Source organism: Bufo gargarizans, chromosome 2, assembly GCF_014858855.1.
Source record: "Bufo gargarizans isolate SCDJY-AF-19 chromosome 2, ASM1485885v1, whole genome shotgun sequence".
NCBI lineage: Eukaryota > Metazoa > Chordata > Amphibia > Anura > Bufonidae > Bufo > Bufo gargarizans.
The window spans coordinates 695,867,597-695,883,666 of NC_058081.1; the positions used below are offsets into that span (position 1 = coordinate 695,867,597).

At 45.1% G+C, this 16,070-nt stretch overlaps 1 protein-coding gene across 1 annotated transcript in view; it reads left to right on the top strand.

Moving 5' to 3' along the window:
* Positions 1-1,260: 1,260 nt before the first annotated feature.
* Positions 1,261-16,070, top strand: part of LOC122927020 (serine/threonine-protein kinase SBK1-like) — a 106,901-nt gene continuing 92,091 nt past the window's right edge. Inside the window, exon 1 of the mRNA XM_044278565.1 lies at positions 1,261-1,367. The gene's annotated coding sequence lies outside the window, so the exon portion shown is untranslated. The remainder of the gene's footprint in view (positions 1,368-16,070) is intronic.

The following is a 16,070-nucleotide window of genomic DNA, read 5'->3' on the forward strand; positions in this document are numbered from 1 at the left end:
ACAATACATAGAGCTCCTCCATGATCTTCTCATACCTAGACCTGCATCCAGGACCAGAGGACATCTTCTACCTCTAGAGGAAAGAAGGCTTCACCATCTCCATAGATGGGATTCTTTACTGTAAGAGCAATGAGACTATAGAGCTATGATGGCTGACCTCCGGCACTCCGGCTGTGGTAAAACTACGGCTCCCAAGATGTACACTTTTTTGGCTGTTCTCAGAACTCCATAGAAATGAATGGAGCATGATGGGAGTCCTAGTTTCACCACAGATGATGTGCCAGAGGTTAGCCATCACTGCTATAGAGCTTTCTGCCAGAGGATGTTGTAATTATAGATTAATTGTACAAGTTCAAGAAGGGATTGGTTGTAATATTAAATCGAAAACACCTTGCAAGTCCAGCTCCAATGTTCAAGGTACAAAACTTTATTCCCATTAGTGTTACGCGTTTTAAACCATTCTCAATATAGGTCCTTCTTCATGACAAGGTGTCATGAAGAAGGACCTATATTGAGAATGGTCTGAAACGCGTAACACTAATGTATCCGTGTACCAAAAGTTTTTAAAACCGCTGGAGTAAAGTTTTGTACCTTGAACATTGGAGCTGGACTTGCAAGTTTTTTCGAGGTTTCATTAATAGCGTAATCCAGGCGCTATATCTGGGCTCATGCCAAGGAGACACAGGTGAGAGATGCCTTCTTCTGTTTTTATTACAAGTTACATGTACCAGATTTCTGGAAATTGGATGTTGATCCATGGGTTAATACTAATTAGCATGATTGGAGCCGGGAATGAATTTTTCCCCTAATTTGGGGCAATTGCCAACCGCCCCATGGTGGGTTTTGCCTTCCATTAGATCAACACAGTAAAATTAGAGGAAAACAATCTGGGTGGCTGCCTGCGGCATGAGGCTCCCTGGGGGCCCATGGAAACATGCCCCCGATATAATTTGTACCATTCTGTGTCCAGTATCCCTCGTGCAAAAGCCCCACATCTGTTCTGCATCCTACAGCTTATCAAGCCAGAGCTAGCAAGTCAGAATACTTTGCAGCAGCAATAGGCTGGCTGTGTAGGTGACGTGTGTTACTGCTGGCAAGCAGTCTCAGTGCTGTCACTACCTAGGACGCAGGACAGATTCTAAGCACACCATGCTACCTTGCTTCTACTGCACTTACCTGGTTGCCAGAGAGTGACAGTTTTATGTCGGCTCCTCCTGCATACAAGCTCTGAGCTCAGGGTGCTGCGTGTCCTCTAATAGCACGGCATTCATGTAGTGATGAGACTGTGAGCTGCGATGAAAGGGAGACAGCTGGGTAATGGATTTATGGCTCCCACTCTCACTCAGAGCAGCAGCACTTAAATGAAGGTAATTTCCAAGGTACAGTATGGTTTTGGTCTGTATATATCTTCTGTGTAAGCGATTGCGTAATATTTTCATATGGGAATCAGATATGTACTTACAATAAATCATTTTCTGCTAGAAGGGCATGACGGGAGGGGGGGCGATTCAGAGGCAAAAATTTAAATGGCACCCCCTGCCATTCCAAATTCTCAATCAAACCCCTTCCCTCCAACCCTACTGTTAAAGACATATGATGATGGACATTACATACAGTGCTACAAAACATAATGGACAATACAGCAAAACATACTTCTCCTCTGATGTTAAGGTTCTCTATCCTCATCTTTTCCATTTGGACCAGACCACCTTGATGACTTCTTTCAGCTGTGTCTCATCTCTGCAGAGATTACCAGTTAGACATCTTAGATTTCTCACTTTTTGATCATTCTCCCCCTCCTTGTGCCCCAACATTGTCATCCTGCTGCTACCCCCAATACTGTGCTTGCTGTGCTCCGCAATGCCCCCAAATACTGCAAAAATAACAATGCCAAACAGCTAGTCCCCCATAGTAATAGCACTCCTAGCTCTCTCAATAGTAATAGTGTTCCCTACAGTACCCCCAAAATCAACCCAACTAGTATTGATGTACTCTATATTGTGCCCAATAATGATGCCCCCACAGTATCCCTAATATTAATAATGCCTCCATAGGGCCAATAACAAGGACCCTGTATAAGCCACCCCTTTAGAGACCCTAAAAGTAATAAATACCAATCTATAAGGCACAATCATGACAGTACAAATGGCCCTATGCGAGAAATTGCATGCCCAGGCCTGGGGTTCATCTAAGGCTCTGGTCACCTTTAGGACACTTATGGTCATTTTACACCTGCCAATTTTATCCTGGAACGATCACCAATAAAAAGTCAATCAGTGCTCATTTTACACAAGTCTTTTACATAAGCCGGTGCATACAGTATAGGAGATGAATAATCTTCAGTTTGATCATTAGGTCCCCATACAGTTCACATAATGTTGGCAGCACCCCCCCCCCCCCCATTTTGTACCGACTAAAAGATGTGATCAGCTCATTGTGTTTACACGGGACAGTGATCTGGGGTGAGTGTTATAAGCGCTTGTTCAACTGATTGTCAGTCCATGTAGATGTGCCTTTAAGCAGAGCTAACAGGACACTGATGAAGTCTGAACACAATGGTGGTGATCAGGCAAGTATGATTACCACCGTGGTTCTTGCTATGCTGGGTGACCTGAAGAAAAGGTCCCGAGGGGGTGAACAACTCCTTCAAAAGGCTGATAAGTAAATAACAAATATGCAGCATCTCTGTATGTAGCTACTGAGCAACCTACCAGATTGACCATGAAAGTACAAAGAGAAATCGACAAGAAGGGTCAAAACTAGGAGTGACAGACACAGTTTATGGAGTAAACAAGGGGTTAATGCAAGCAGTAGTCAATTCAAATGAAAGTACAACAAAAGCAGGAGCAGAGGAGACAGGGTTAATCTAGAAACATGCCAGCAGTCAGTACTAGCAATAACCAGCAATGCAATGGCTGAATAGCAAAACTTAAATACCTTGCCTACAGTGCCTTGAAAAAGTATTGACCTGTCCCACCTTTTTTCACATTACACCCACAAAATGTATTTTATTGGGAATTTATATGATAGACCAACACAAAGTAGCAGGTACTGTATGTGTGAAGTGAAAATAAATAATAATAATAAATAAAAATCTGAAAAGCGTGGCGTGCATTTGTATTCAGCCCCCTGTACTCTGATACCCCTAAATAAAATCCATTGTGACCAACTGCCTTCAGAAGTCACCTTATTCGCAAATAGAGTCCACCTGTTTGTGATTTATTCTCAGTATAACTACAGCTGTTCTGTAAAGGCCTCAGAGGTTTGTTAGAGAACATCAATGATCAAACAGCATCATGAAAACCAAGGAACATGCCAGACAGGTCAGGGATAAAGTTGTGGAGAAGTGTAAAGCACAGTTAAGTTATGTGAAAAATATCCAAAGCTCTGAACATATCATGGAGCACTGTTAAATACATCATCTGAAAATGGAAGGCGTATGGCACAAGTGCAAACCTACCAAGGCGTGGCTGTCTACCTAAACTGACAGCCCGGGCAAGGAGACACACTAAAGCAGCAAAGAAGCCCATGGTCTTTCTGCAGGAGCTGCAGAGATCCACAGCTCAGGTGGGAGAATCTGTCCACAGGACAAATATTAGTTTTATAGTTTTTGTATTCCACAAATCTGACCTTTATGGAAGAGTGATGAGAAGAAAACCATTTTTGGAAGCAAGCCATAAGAAGTCCCCAAACATACAGCCAGAGCTACAATGGAATGGCCTAAATCAAAGCATATTGATGTGTTAGAATGGCCCAGTCAAAGTCCAGACCTAAACCATTGAGAATCTGTGGCAAGACTTGAAAATTGCTGTTCATAGACACTCGCCATCCAATTTGACTGAGCTTGAGCTGTTTTGCAAAGAAGGGTGGGCAAAAATGTCAGCCCCTAGATGTGCAAAGCTGATAGAGACATACACTGACGAGCAAAAGGGTAACAATGTTTTGAATCTTTGACTTTCAGGAGCAGCCATGAAGAAGATTTCCCAAGAAAAGAGAAACATAATCATCCAGCTCATCGATAGGGGTATCTTGGCCAAGAAAATTGCCATACTGCATCATGTGAGGGCCATAACAGTTGGAAGAATGCAAAAATATCGGAGTCAACAAGTCGGCTCATCACAAGGTCTGTTACTTCTGGCACGACAAACACGGCAGTGGAGGTGGCTTTATAATAGTAAGATCACAGACGTGCAACACGCATTACACAAGTCTGGAATGGTGGCCCAAAAAAAGGTGACGAAGCCTTGACTTCAATATTGCCATTAGAAGCGTCGCCTTGAGTTTGCAAAAAAGTACGTAAAGTGGACAGTAGAAGATTGGAAATGGGTGATTTGGAATGGTGAGACGAAAGTCAATATACTGGGCTCTGATGGGTGCAAATGGGTCTGGAAGAAACAAGGGGAAAGGGGGCTAATGGATTGAGAAATTAAAGAAACTGTCAGGTTCGGGGGAAAAAGCCTGATGATATGGGGTTGTTTTACAGCCAAAGGCATTGGATTCTTGACCAGGATCAATGGTGGTCTCAATGCTAACCTATATGTGAGTATCCTACAAGACGAGTTACTCCATACACTCGAGTACTATGGGTACGAAAAGGACAAAATAGTGTTCCTTCAGGACAACGACCCGAAGCATACGTTGAGATTGGCAAAGAAATGGTTCAGTGACAATGAAGTAGAGGTGCAGGATTGTCCCCCACAGTCCCCAGACCTCAACCCAATTGAACACTTGTGGGTAGAATTGAAGAAAAAGCTGTATTCGTACCCGAATGAGTCGACCAGTATGCAGCAACATTGGGAACGTGTAGAAGACACCTGGGAACAGATTTCGATTGAGACATGCTTAAATCTAATTGAGGATTCAGGCATTTTTGAAAGCCAAAGGTGGATTTACAAAATGCTAACAAAATAATAAAAATGTTGAATTTTAAGAGCAAACCAGTAACAATGCAGTTACATGAGAAGAATCTGCATAACTAATCATATGCTAAATACAGTAGTTGCAAGTCCAATGTATGAGATAAAACAGCTGTCAGATAATGAAGGTGCTCTTTAACCATTAGAAAAATGTGTACGAAAGAAATTAGATCTGGTACCATCCTGGCAATTTATACAATATATGCACAGTACTGTGGTGGTACCGTCTATTTTTTTCTTGATGGATTCTTCTTATATACAGGGAAGAAAATTGAACAAAGCTGACTAAATAGTCGTCAATTCCCTGTAAAGGAGCTCTTCTGAGCATACCTAGAGCATACTTGGAACAGTTAGAAAACAGCGGTATGTCTTCTTACTGGTAAACAAAATGGAGATTAAGTTGAAACCAACAAGTACTGTATAAATAAATTAGGAAGAACATACCGAACTGACATTACTTTACAGGCTTACCAACTTACAAACAAGGCCTACTGGTGGCCCTGGAAATGAAGAGCACACAGTCTTTACATATCAACTTCAAATCTCAAATTTAGAGCATTGTCAAGATTTTTGAGTCCCAGAACATCAGAGTTCAGAGGGATTCATCCATTTTGAAGGCCCCTAGAGGTGGAGTAGTTGACTTCTTACCTCTAATTAGTTTCTTCATCTAAAGACCATACTAAAGATCTATACTCTACGTTGAGTATATTCTGAAGAGGAGAAATGCATCTCATTAAACATGTGTAGGTCATTTGTTGACAAGTTTCTGTTGGGTGAATGCTTCTGAACTCTAATCCCATGTGACATCTGATCCACAGAAGCTCTAAATTCATCCTTCATCTCTTGTGTCGAGAAGAAAAGAAAGTTCTTTATCCCTACAATACATTCCTGGTAGAAGCTGGTGGTGAGGGTTATTTGAAGGGTTCTCCAGTTGACAATCCTTGCATTAGAGGAACTCTTTACCATTGGGTACAGGTATGTTGCACTCCTTACTTGCCTAGGTGTTGCTTTTTTGCATGATCTTTTTGGGTGTGCACATCAGCAAAAGTAAAACACATTGTTGTTACTAAGTTAATGTTTTGGCTCAGCCTGGAAAGAAGATTCGTATACTCTGATCAACTTTTCAGTGGAGGCAACCCCCAATGCTCTACTATATGTGAAACTGTGAATCCTGATACTGATATTGTTCATTGGTTCTCTGGTTCCACATTCTGTCCAGCCTTTATTCAATGCTGTTAGACCTTCCATGGTCTCTTGGGTTAAAAAAGATTAAAATCACACAAAAAACATGAAGTACACAAAACATTTGGCCCAACCCTGTCCACTTCCCTGGAAGAAGCTGGTGTGGTGAAATATTTGGTGTGCCAAATGTTGTTTTGATATGTGATTTTAATCTTTTAAACCATGTGAATATAACATTAAATTGGTTTTCCAGGTGTTTAATATTGATGAACTATCCTCAGGATAGGTCATCAATCTCTAATTAATTAGTGGGGTTCGACATCTGGCACCCCTGCCGATCAGCAGTTTCTTACTTCATGTGAACAATGAAGGGGCCAGTCTGTGTAACAGAGGGAGGACCATGAGAAGCAGTGATATATATTAATCGTATACGGCAACAATTGTCAAATGGGCTTTAGAGGAGCAGAACATTGAACACTCATGGGAACCATTCTGTGAGAGGGAGCATAAAGATTGGTCTGAGAAATAGAGGGAAGCTGTGTAACTGAGGGAGGACCATGATAGCAGGCTTTCTAACAGAGAGGGAATAGTGGGTAGCATGTGTAACATCAAGAGCATGGGAAGCAGTCTGTGTATAAAGGGGGCCTTCTGAGCCAAGGACTTTTTTTTTTTTTCCTGTGGTCTGTGACCAGGTAATCATATCCAGGGGTACAGTATATAACCCTCTTATGATTACACCTGCCAGTAATAATTTTTGCTATATATATATTATAGAGATGAGTAGGGATGAGAGAACCCGGGACCCGAACTTGACCCCGAACCTGGACCCCATTAAAGTCAATGGGGACCCGAACTTCACTTTATTATTTTCCGTTTTAACATGGTTATAATGGAAAATAATAGCATTCTTAAGACAGAATGCTAAATAAAATGGCCATCGAGGGGTTAAAAATAATTTAAAAAACTTACTCATCCACTTGATCGCACAGCCGGAATCCTCTTCTTTCTTCTTTCTGCAGGAGATGCAAAAGGACATGCGATGATGTCACCGCAGGTCCTTCTATCTTCATTCAGCAGGACCTGTGTTAACGTCACCGCGCTCACCACGTGGTGAGCGCGGTGACGTCATGGCAGGTCCTTTTGCAGGTCCTGCAGAAAGAAGAAAGAAGAGAATACCGGCTGCACGATCAAGTTTTTTTAACCCCTCAATGGCCATTTTATTTAGCATTCTGTCTTAAGAATGCTATTATTTTCTGTTATAACCATGGTATAATGGAAAATAAGAATATCACCCGAACACCGAACTCGAACTTCAGTGAAAAAGTCTGGGTTCATGTCCGGGTACCCGAACTTGCAAAGTTTGGTAGGAACCTGAACTTTGCAGTTTGGGTTTGCTCAACCCTAGAGATCAGTGAATTGATTACCGTATACCAATTCAGTAATACGTTTTGCACAAATAAGCGAGTGAGACCAATGCATAATACTCCACTTGAATTGAGATGTACAAGCCACATTAGTGGCCTTTCTATTACATAGTCCACCTACTATTCATGAGGAATATTGTAGTCCGCCAACTGCTCTGCATTTTTGGGGAACATATATGCAAATTAGCATATCTACATCTCCTGACATTAGATAGGCTTAGTGTTGGTTTTCTTTTGGAAGTAAAGATATTCAAATTCACTTTCCATAAAAAAACAAAAGAACACTAAGCCAACAGAAGTAAGATATGCTAATTTGCATATATGTTTCCCAGAAATGCAAAGTAGTGTTGGCTGGACTACAATACTCCTCAGATTACTAGGTGGTCTCCCAAATAAATAAGAGCACCCCAAGGCCTCTCAGCTAATCAGGACAATTTTCTCTTGAGGCTCTTAATAGTCTTGCCCTTTTGGAAGACCTGGCTTGTACATATTATTTAGAGCAGTGTTTCCCAACCAGTGTGCCTCCAGCTGTGGCAAAACTACAACTCCCAGCATGCTTGCACAACCAAAGGCTGTCCGGGCATGCTGGGAGTTGTAGTTTTGCAACAGCTGGAGGCACACTGGTTGGGAAACACTGATTTAGAGGATAGTAATATAAAGACATTCAGTACTCTTGTCCTTCAGAACTGGCTTGCATATTTTATTTTAAGTGGAGTATTACACATGGGCCTCTCCCTCTCATATTTAGAACTTCTATTTTTCTCTGGTTCATGAGAACCAGGCAATGTGTTTATGTAAAAAAAGATTCCGATAATTGATAAGCGTATTTTCAGAAATTCGATTTGGATTCAATTTTGCCTTAACGGTCGGCCAATCTGAATTTGGTTCTGAATCAATTCCACCTGAATTGAAAGTGCACTAATTGACCTGACAAGTTGTGGATAACATTCTGTGGTCTCCTAGGACTCTATGCAACTAATTTCAAGTTCTTTAATGCTAAGATGTCAAATCGACAGTGGAATATATGACTATGGGTAAACAACTTCTATAAAATGCACTGCACTGTCAATTTTTTACTTTTTTATAAAAATAGTCTAAACAATGTTGGCATTTTGGCGGCAAATGCCTGCCGGTGTGTATATATAGACACCTCCCAGGGTCGTGTAATCCTCCTAGTTCATCTTTCCTGTCTTCTGATCTGAAAAAGGGCTAATGCTATTTTAAAAAATTTGGCCAAATCGAATCACCAGAAAAATCTGATTCTGTTTCAGCTCAAACTTTTTAAAAAATTGTGTCAAATTCGATTCAAACCAAATCAATTTGCTCATGTCCGATTTAGATATTTCGAATGTGCAAGCTTATGTGATGTCAAGTTCTGTCTTGTTTAAAGTCATGAATCAGATATTGACTAAAAGTTAGGGACACAAAAAGTAGGACAGATTTGGGTGTGATGATTGAAATTAAAGAAGTGGATAAATTGGCCAAAGCTGTAGGTGAGATAAGGAGCTCTTGAGCCTTGTGCTATCATGAGGAAGAGATTGAGTTGGAGTGAAAGACACTGAATTCCAATCAAAGAGATACTGTAGAAGTAAAAATTATATAAATATATGTGTGTATATAGTGGTGTGGTATGATAAATAAACATAAAAAAGAACAAACAACAGAACATTAGAATGAGCATGGAGAGTAAATCCTAAATCCTTATGCCTCCACTTTCTCTGAAGCAGATTCCGTAGATGTTGTAACATCACATAAATCCTTATGATAAATTTAGTCTTGTGTTTAGTGTGTCAACAACTGTCACAAATTTGTATTCCCAGACTCTCCTGTCTCTTAGGGATTAGAAATTGCCTTTTAATATAAGAGCTCTCAATTCATATGCTTTGTGTCCTGAGCTCCTCTGAAAGAGACATGAGAGTCTGGGAATACAAATTTATGACAGTCTTCAACTAAGGACATACTGTAGCGAAGGGATGGAAGGTGAGAGGGACAGGTGGGGCACTTTCACATGAAGCATTTAGGTAGGAATATGGAGTGGGGAAGAGAGATGAGGATCACTGAAGACCTTGTCTCCCCTTTAGGGATGAGCGAACCCCTTTAGGGATGAGCAAACTTTGAGAGTTCGGGTACCTGGACCTAAACCCAGACTTTTTCACTTTTTCATATTATTTCAGCAGGACCTGCCACATGGTGAGCGCCGTGAAATCATTACTAGAGATGAGCGAATCGAAGTTGACGAAGTGGAATTCCATCCAAATTTCAGGAAAAATTTGATTTGCACCAAATCTGAATTTCCTCACGCTTCGTGGTAACGAATCATATTTTCCCCTAAAATGGCTGCTACACGTGTTAGGACATAGAGCAAGGAACTCTGGGAACGAGGGATCACCCACAATGCCATTCATGCAGCCAATCAGCAGCCAGCCAGCCCTGTGATGTCACAGCCCTATAAATAGCCTCAGCCATCTTGGATTCAGCCATTTTCCAGTGTACTTAGTGCAGGGAGAGACGTCAGCAGGCACTAGGAACAGTGGTAAAAAAGCCTTTAGAACTTTTATTTTGCTGTATAGAAGTTCAGGGAAATAATAGGGAGGAATCATTCTACAGTATTGAAGCAGAACAGGGTTCAGTAGGGGAGGTTACAGCCTGGGTAATAGGAACAATCCTATTACACCTTGCTACACTGACTGCAGATCCAAATTGCCATTATACAGCTCTATAATTCCAGCAAACCGTTCTTGTTATTGGGGTGAAAGTGCTGTTTGATACAGCCATTAACAGGGTTAATTACAAGGAAATATTTCTACGTCGTATATGTCCGTGTGCGGTGCGGTTATAAGTTCCAAAGCATTTTTTTGGCTTGTATTAGTGGGAAAAAAAGGGCTTATTAGCTGTTGTGTGGTTAAGTGAGAAAATTAAAACTCTTTTTGGCATGTATTAGAGGCAAAAAAAATAATATTATTTGCCGTTCTGCTGTGCAGTTATATGTTCTAAAGCCCTTTTTGGCGTGTATTAGTGGGAAAAAATATATTATTTGCAGTTCAGCAGTGCAGTTATATGTTCTACAGTCTTTTGTGGCGTGTATAAGTGGAAAAAAAATAGGGGCCTATATGCCGTTCAGATGAGCAGTTACATGTTCTAAAGCCCTTTTTAGCGTTTACTAGTGGCAAAAAATATATATTATTTGTCGTTTAGCAGTGCAGTGATATGTTCTAAAGCCCTTTTTGGAGTGTATTAATGGCAAAAAAATATATATTATTTGCCATTCAGCGGTGTAGTTATATGTTCTAAAGCATTTTGTGGTGTGTATAAGTGGAATAAAATAAGGGCCAATTTGCTGTTCAACGGAGCAGTTGTATGTTCTAAAGCCCTTTTTGGCGTGTATTAGTGGAAAAAATATATATATTATTTGCCGTTCAGCGGTGCAGTTATATGTTCTAAAGCCCTTTTTGGCGTGTATTAGTGGCAAAAAATATATATTATTCGCAGTTCAGCGGTGCAGTGATATGTTCTAAAGCCCCTTTTGGCGTGTATTAATGGCAGAAAATATATATATTATTTGCCTTTCAGCGGTGTAGGTATATGTTCTAAAGCCCTTTGTGGCGTGTGTAAGTGGAATAAAATAAGGGCCTATTTGCCATTCAGCAGTGCAGTTATATGTTCTAAATCCCTTTTTGGCGTGTATTAGTGGAAAAAATATGTATGTTATTTGCCGTTCAGCGGTGCAGTTATATGTTCTAAAGCTCTTTTTGGCGTGTGTTAGTGGAATAAAAATATATATTATTTGCCATTCAGCGGTGCAGTTATATGTTCTAAAGCCTTTTGTGGCATGTATAAGTGGAAAAAAAATAAGGGCCTATTTGCCGATCAGCGGTGCAGTTATATATTCTAAAGCCCTTTTTGGCATGTATTAGTGGCAAAAAATATATATATTATTTGCCGTTCAGCGGTGCAGTTATATTTTCTAAAGCCCTTTTTGGCGTGTATTAGTGGAATAAAAATATATATTTGCTGTTCAGCAGTGCAGTTTTATGCTCTAAAGCCCTTTTTGCCGTGTATTAGTGGCAAAAAATATATATTATTTGTGGGAGGAGCTGAGCGAGGAACAGAATAGGCATGCCTACGTACTGCCCTGACCTAACTGGCTGGAGTGTGCTTGGCGCCAGTGACGAGGTAAGGCCTGAATAAGTGGGCAAAAAGAGAACTGGCACGTTGCAGGGAGTGAAGCATTTATTGAAGCATTGTGTGAACTATAATGCCAAAGAACAAAAGGCTCTGGAGATCTCAGCCCGTGGATTCGGAATGTACCTTGTGAAGCAGGACGACCGCCAACGACCCATCTTGCGGATGACGTGCGGCGGTACCTGGTGACTAGATTCTGCGGACGCGGCCCCTATCCAAAAGGAGTGCCCGGATATCGTGCTAGGGTTGTAACCCAACCCTGCGGCTAGGGTGCGGATGTTGGAGATGAACAGGGTCGAACACAGGGGCTTACCGTTAATCGGGAGCAACGGGTCATCTAAAGCGGGAGATTGGAGCGAGGCCAGGAGCTCCTGGAGCACCTTGATAGGACACCAACAGGTGGCCGTAGGGAAAAATTCCACCTCTGTGGGAGGACCGGTCTGATTGGTCTTGGAGGATGGGATGGACAGGATGAAGTGGTCGGAGTGCCAGCAGGTGAACTCCCCGGGTCTGAGGAACCCATAGAACCCGAGGTACATGGCCGCTTTGGTAATGATGCTTGCTGGTTGCCCAAAAGGAGGACCGTCTAGGGCTATGGATAACCTGCGGAAAAGCTCACCTGACACCGGCTGCCTGCGCACCTGGACCGCCGCGCTAACCCTCTGAATGCCCCTGAGGGTGGCTTTGATGGCCTGATTTGAAAAGATGGATCTGGCAGAAGGGTCGCTGAGCATCCGGTGGTGTTGGATGCCGGCCAAATACAGCTTGATGGTATTGAAAGAGAGGTGGCGGTGGGTGTGGCAATGGGCTATGAAGGCCATGATAAAAGTGACCTCGTCCACCTCCCCTTGTGGATGGGTGTCAGTGAACCGCTTGAACATGCTGAACCCGGCGTCATAGTTTCTGGCAGTGTTGGCGGCTAGCGACCGCTGGACTAATGACCGTGCGGTTGCTATCAGGGGCTCTAGTTCAGCAGGAGGGCGCTGTAAGGTGGAGCTGGAATGCCGACGGGATCTGCCTCCGGGAGTTCCTGGAAGAAAACATTGAGGTTAAAACGAGACAGGGCGTCGGCCGCCACGTTCTGTGCTCCCTGGATATGGAAAGTGAAGACATGGAAGTTAAACTTCAAGGACAGCCAGACAAGTTTACGTAGCAGGGCCATGATCCTGAGAGATTTGGCCCTCCCCTTTGAAATTACCTCTACCAGGACCTGACTGTCCGTTCTGAAGATGACTGACCTGTTCGCCCAGAGCGGACCCCAAATGTGGGCAGTCGCCACTATGGGGTATAACTCCAACAGCGGCGAGGACCTCATAGCCTCAGCCTCGGACAGGAGCTCCACCGGCCAACTGCCGACCAACCACTGCGGATAGAAGATTGCCGCGAACCCGCGGGAGGCCGCGGCGTCGGTGAAAACCGTGGGGGATGCTGCATCCGGGGATGGCACAAACAATGAGATGCCATTCCACCTGGTCAGGAAAGCTTGCCACATCTGAAGATCCGCCATGGCGTGACCGTCCAGCCGGACGGTGGAGTCCTGATCCGGAGCGGTCGGGAGGAGATTGAGGAGCCGAGAAATGAAGGACCTGCCCTGTGGCATGATTTTGAATGCACAGGTAAGGAACCCTAACAGGGACTGGAGCTCCCGCTTGGACAACACTCCGGAAGAGGCCGCGGAGGAAACGGCGGCCTTGATCTTAGCCAGCTTGGCCGCGGGGAGGCTGGCCTCCATGCGGACCGAATCCAGGGTGATGCCCAAGAAGGTAACTCTGGTGCCTGGACCCTCTGTCTTGGCGGATGCCACGGGGACCTCGAGGCCGGCGAACAGCTGGAGCAAGCGCGCCAACCCTGATGGGGGGCTCTGGGGCCTCTCGACAATCAGGAAGTCATCCAAATAATGTATGACCATGTCCAGACCCCCATGATGGACAAGGATCCAGTGCAGTGCACAGGCGAACCTGTCGAACAGCCACGGGCTGCTTTTTGACCCAAAGGTGAGCCGGTTAGCGAAATAGAACCCGTCTGCCCAATGCAACCCATAATATTGCCATAGCCGAGGAAGGATGGGGAGCAGTTTAAAGGCGTCCGCGATGTCGGCCTTGGCCAATCAAGCCCCCTCCCCGGCCAGCCGGATGTACTGGATGGCCTCGTCTATGGACGCGTAGGACATTGAGAATTCTTCTGACGGGATCAGGGAGTTAAGGCTGGGGATCGGCGACATGTGAGGAACTGACAAGTCGTATATCAGACGTTTTTTATTGGAGGCCTGCTTGGAGACCAGACCAATGGGATTTATCCTCCAAGTAGCAAAGGGGATGGATTTGAACGGGCCTAGCAGGAAACCCTTTCGAACCTCGTCCTGTAACAGGGTGGCTACTGCCTCTGGGTCCTGATTAGCCGACTGTAGGTTCCTTCCTTCCCAGGAAACTTGAGGGAGGGCTATGAAGCCCGTATTGAAGCCCCTCTCGAAACCGGTGAGAAGGAACTCTACTGACTGGTGATCGGGGTGGTCTCGCAACAGGACACCCATAAGCTCGATGTTGATGTCGGCCAGTCATAGAGTTTTACGTTGTCTCTTCGGGCAGCTGGAGCGGGGGTGGGCCCTGAAGCAGAGGGAGCAGACGTGCAAGGCCCTACAACTATTGAAACCACAACCCCCGGCGTTGAAGTTGTTGCAGACCTGACTCTGCCCTAAGTAAGTAATGGGCCTGCCCAGCTTGTCAGTGGAACCTTGGAACCGTTGTGTGCCAGAGGGGCCTGGCAGGGAGCCCTCCCGGGCCGGGGTGGGGAGGTTGGGACACCAGTCGGCCGTGTGCTGTATGGACTGGCACGCTGCGCACGTGGGGGCCTGCAACCCGGCAAAATGGCGACAGAACAGCTCCATGTCCAGGTTCGCCCAGTCCGTAATGAATTGGAACTGGGTGAGGGCGGCGGCCGCCTTGGCTGAAAAAGGCCTGTGATAGTCATAGAAGTTTGTTCCGCCGTACTTGTATCCTAAGTCGGTGACCCGTTACAAATAGGAATCCAGCTCCTCATGCCTGTGTGGCTGGATGCCGCAGATGGTATCCCGGTAGAGGCTAAATGCAAGGACAAATTCGGGGATTGACAGCTTGCGGTTCAGGCGGGCATCCTAGGTCCGAAGAACCACCGAGACCTCCCCGCAATTAATAACCTTATTCTCAGATACGTCTTGCGACGCAATGAGAATGGACGCCAGGTTGACGTCCCTCCCCGCCAGGATGTCCCTTTTCAGGTTTTCTGGGATGAAATGCGAGGGGGCAATCTGGGGGCTGGTACGGACCGTACCTGGCGCTGAATCCTCGGACGTAGAAGGTAAGGCCGGAAGGGCTGGGGAAGGTGGTGCCGCCGGCCGGGACTCCAATTCCCCCATCCTGGTTTGGATATCCGCAACCGAACCTGCCAGACTGCCGATGGTGGCCTGCAACTGCAGGAGGGATAGCTGGATCGACGAGAGAGAGGGCTGGTCACTTGAGCCCGATGGCGCCGTCATTAGGAGACGGTACAGCTCCGCTTTTCTCGTGGAGGCGGGATGGTGAATTCCTCTTCTGTTGAGCTCTGCAACAAGCTTCGGGACGGTCCAGCTCCGCAGAGAGGGGTTGCTGGTGCGCCCTGACACGGAGGTCCTGGGTAAAGACAGGCTATCATCCGACTCCGGGGCCTGCGACATCTTCAAGCTGCACGGAGGAGGTATGAAGGCAACAGATGAGATTTCCTTCCCCCTCCCCCAGACGACCGAACAAGAGTTGCAGGGGAACGGGTTTGACCTTGTAGAGGTGTTCACTACTTATCTGGAATGGAACGAACCACGCTACTGACTTCTGTAGTGAGATGGAGACCTATGAACGGGAGCTCGTGACAACGAATACATAACGCAGTGACAGGGTGTAACAGCAGCCTCGTGGCTGGATCTTACCTGGACAAGGAGGAAACTTTGGCGCAACGATAGTGGCTTGTTTGCAGTTCTGGTGGCCGAGGCCCTGTTTATGTGAAGAAATAAGCTGTGTTTGGACCGATACCCGGCGAGGGATGCGAACAGCTAGTCCCTCATGCAGCTAAAGGGTGCGTGACCCTGACCCATGCGAACCTGGACCGGAACCGTGGCAGAGTGACCCAGGGAACACATGACACCCGGGTTTATACTGCCCATGACACCTGACCAAACACAGGGAACACATGACCCCTGAATGAACAGGGACCACATGACCCCTGAACGCACAGGAGCACAAGATGCCCGGCCAACCAAGGGGATCCATGATACCCGAGCGAACAGGGAACACATGACTCCCGAATGAACAAGGGACACATGGCCCCCGAGTGACCCAGTGAACACGTGACACCAACACGA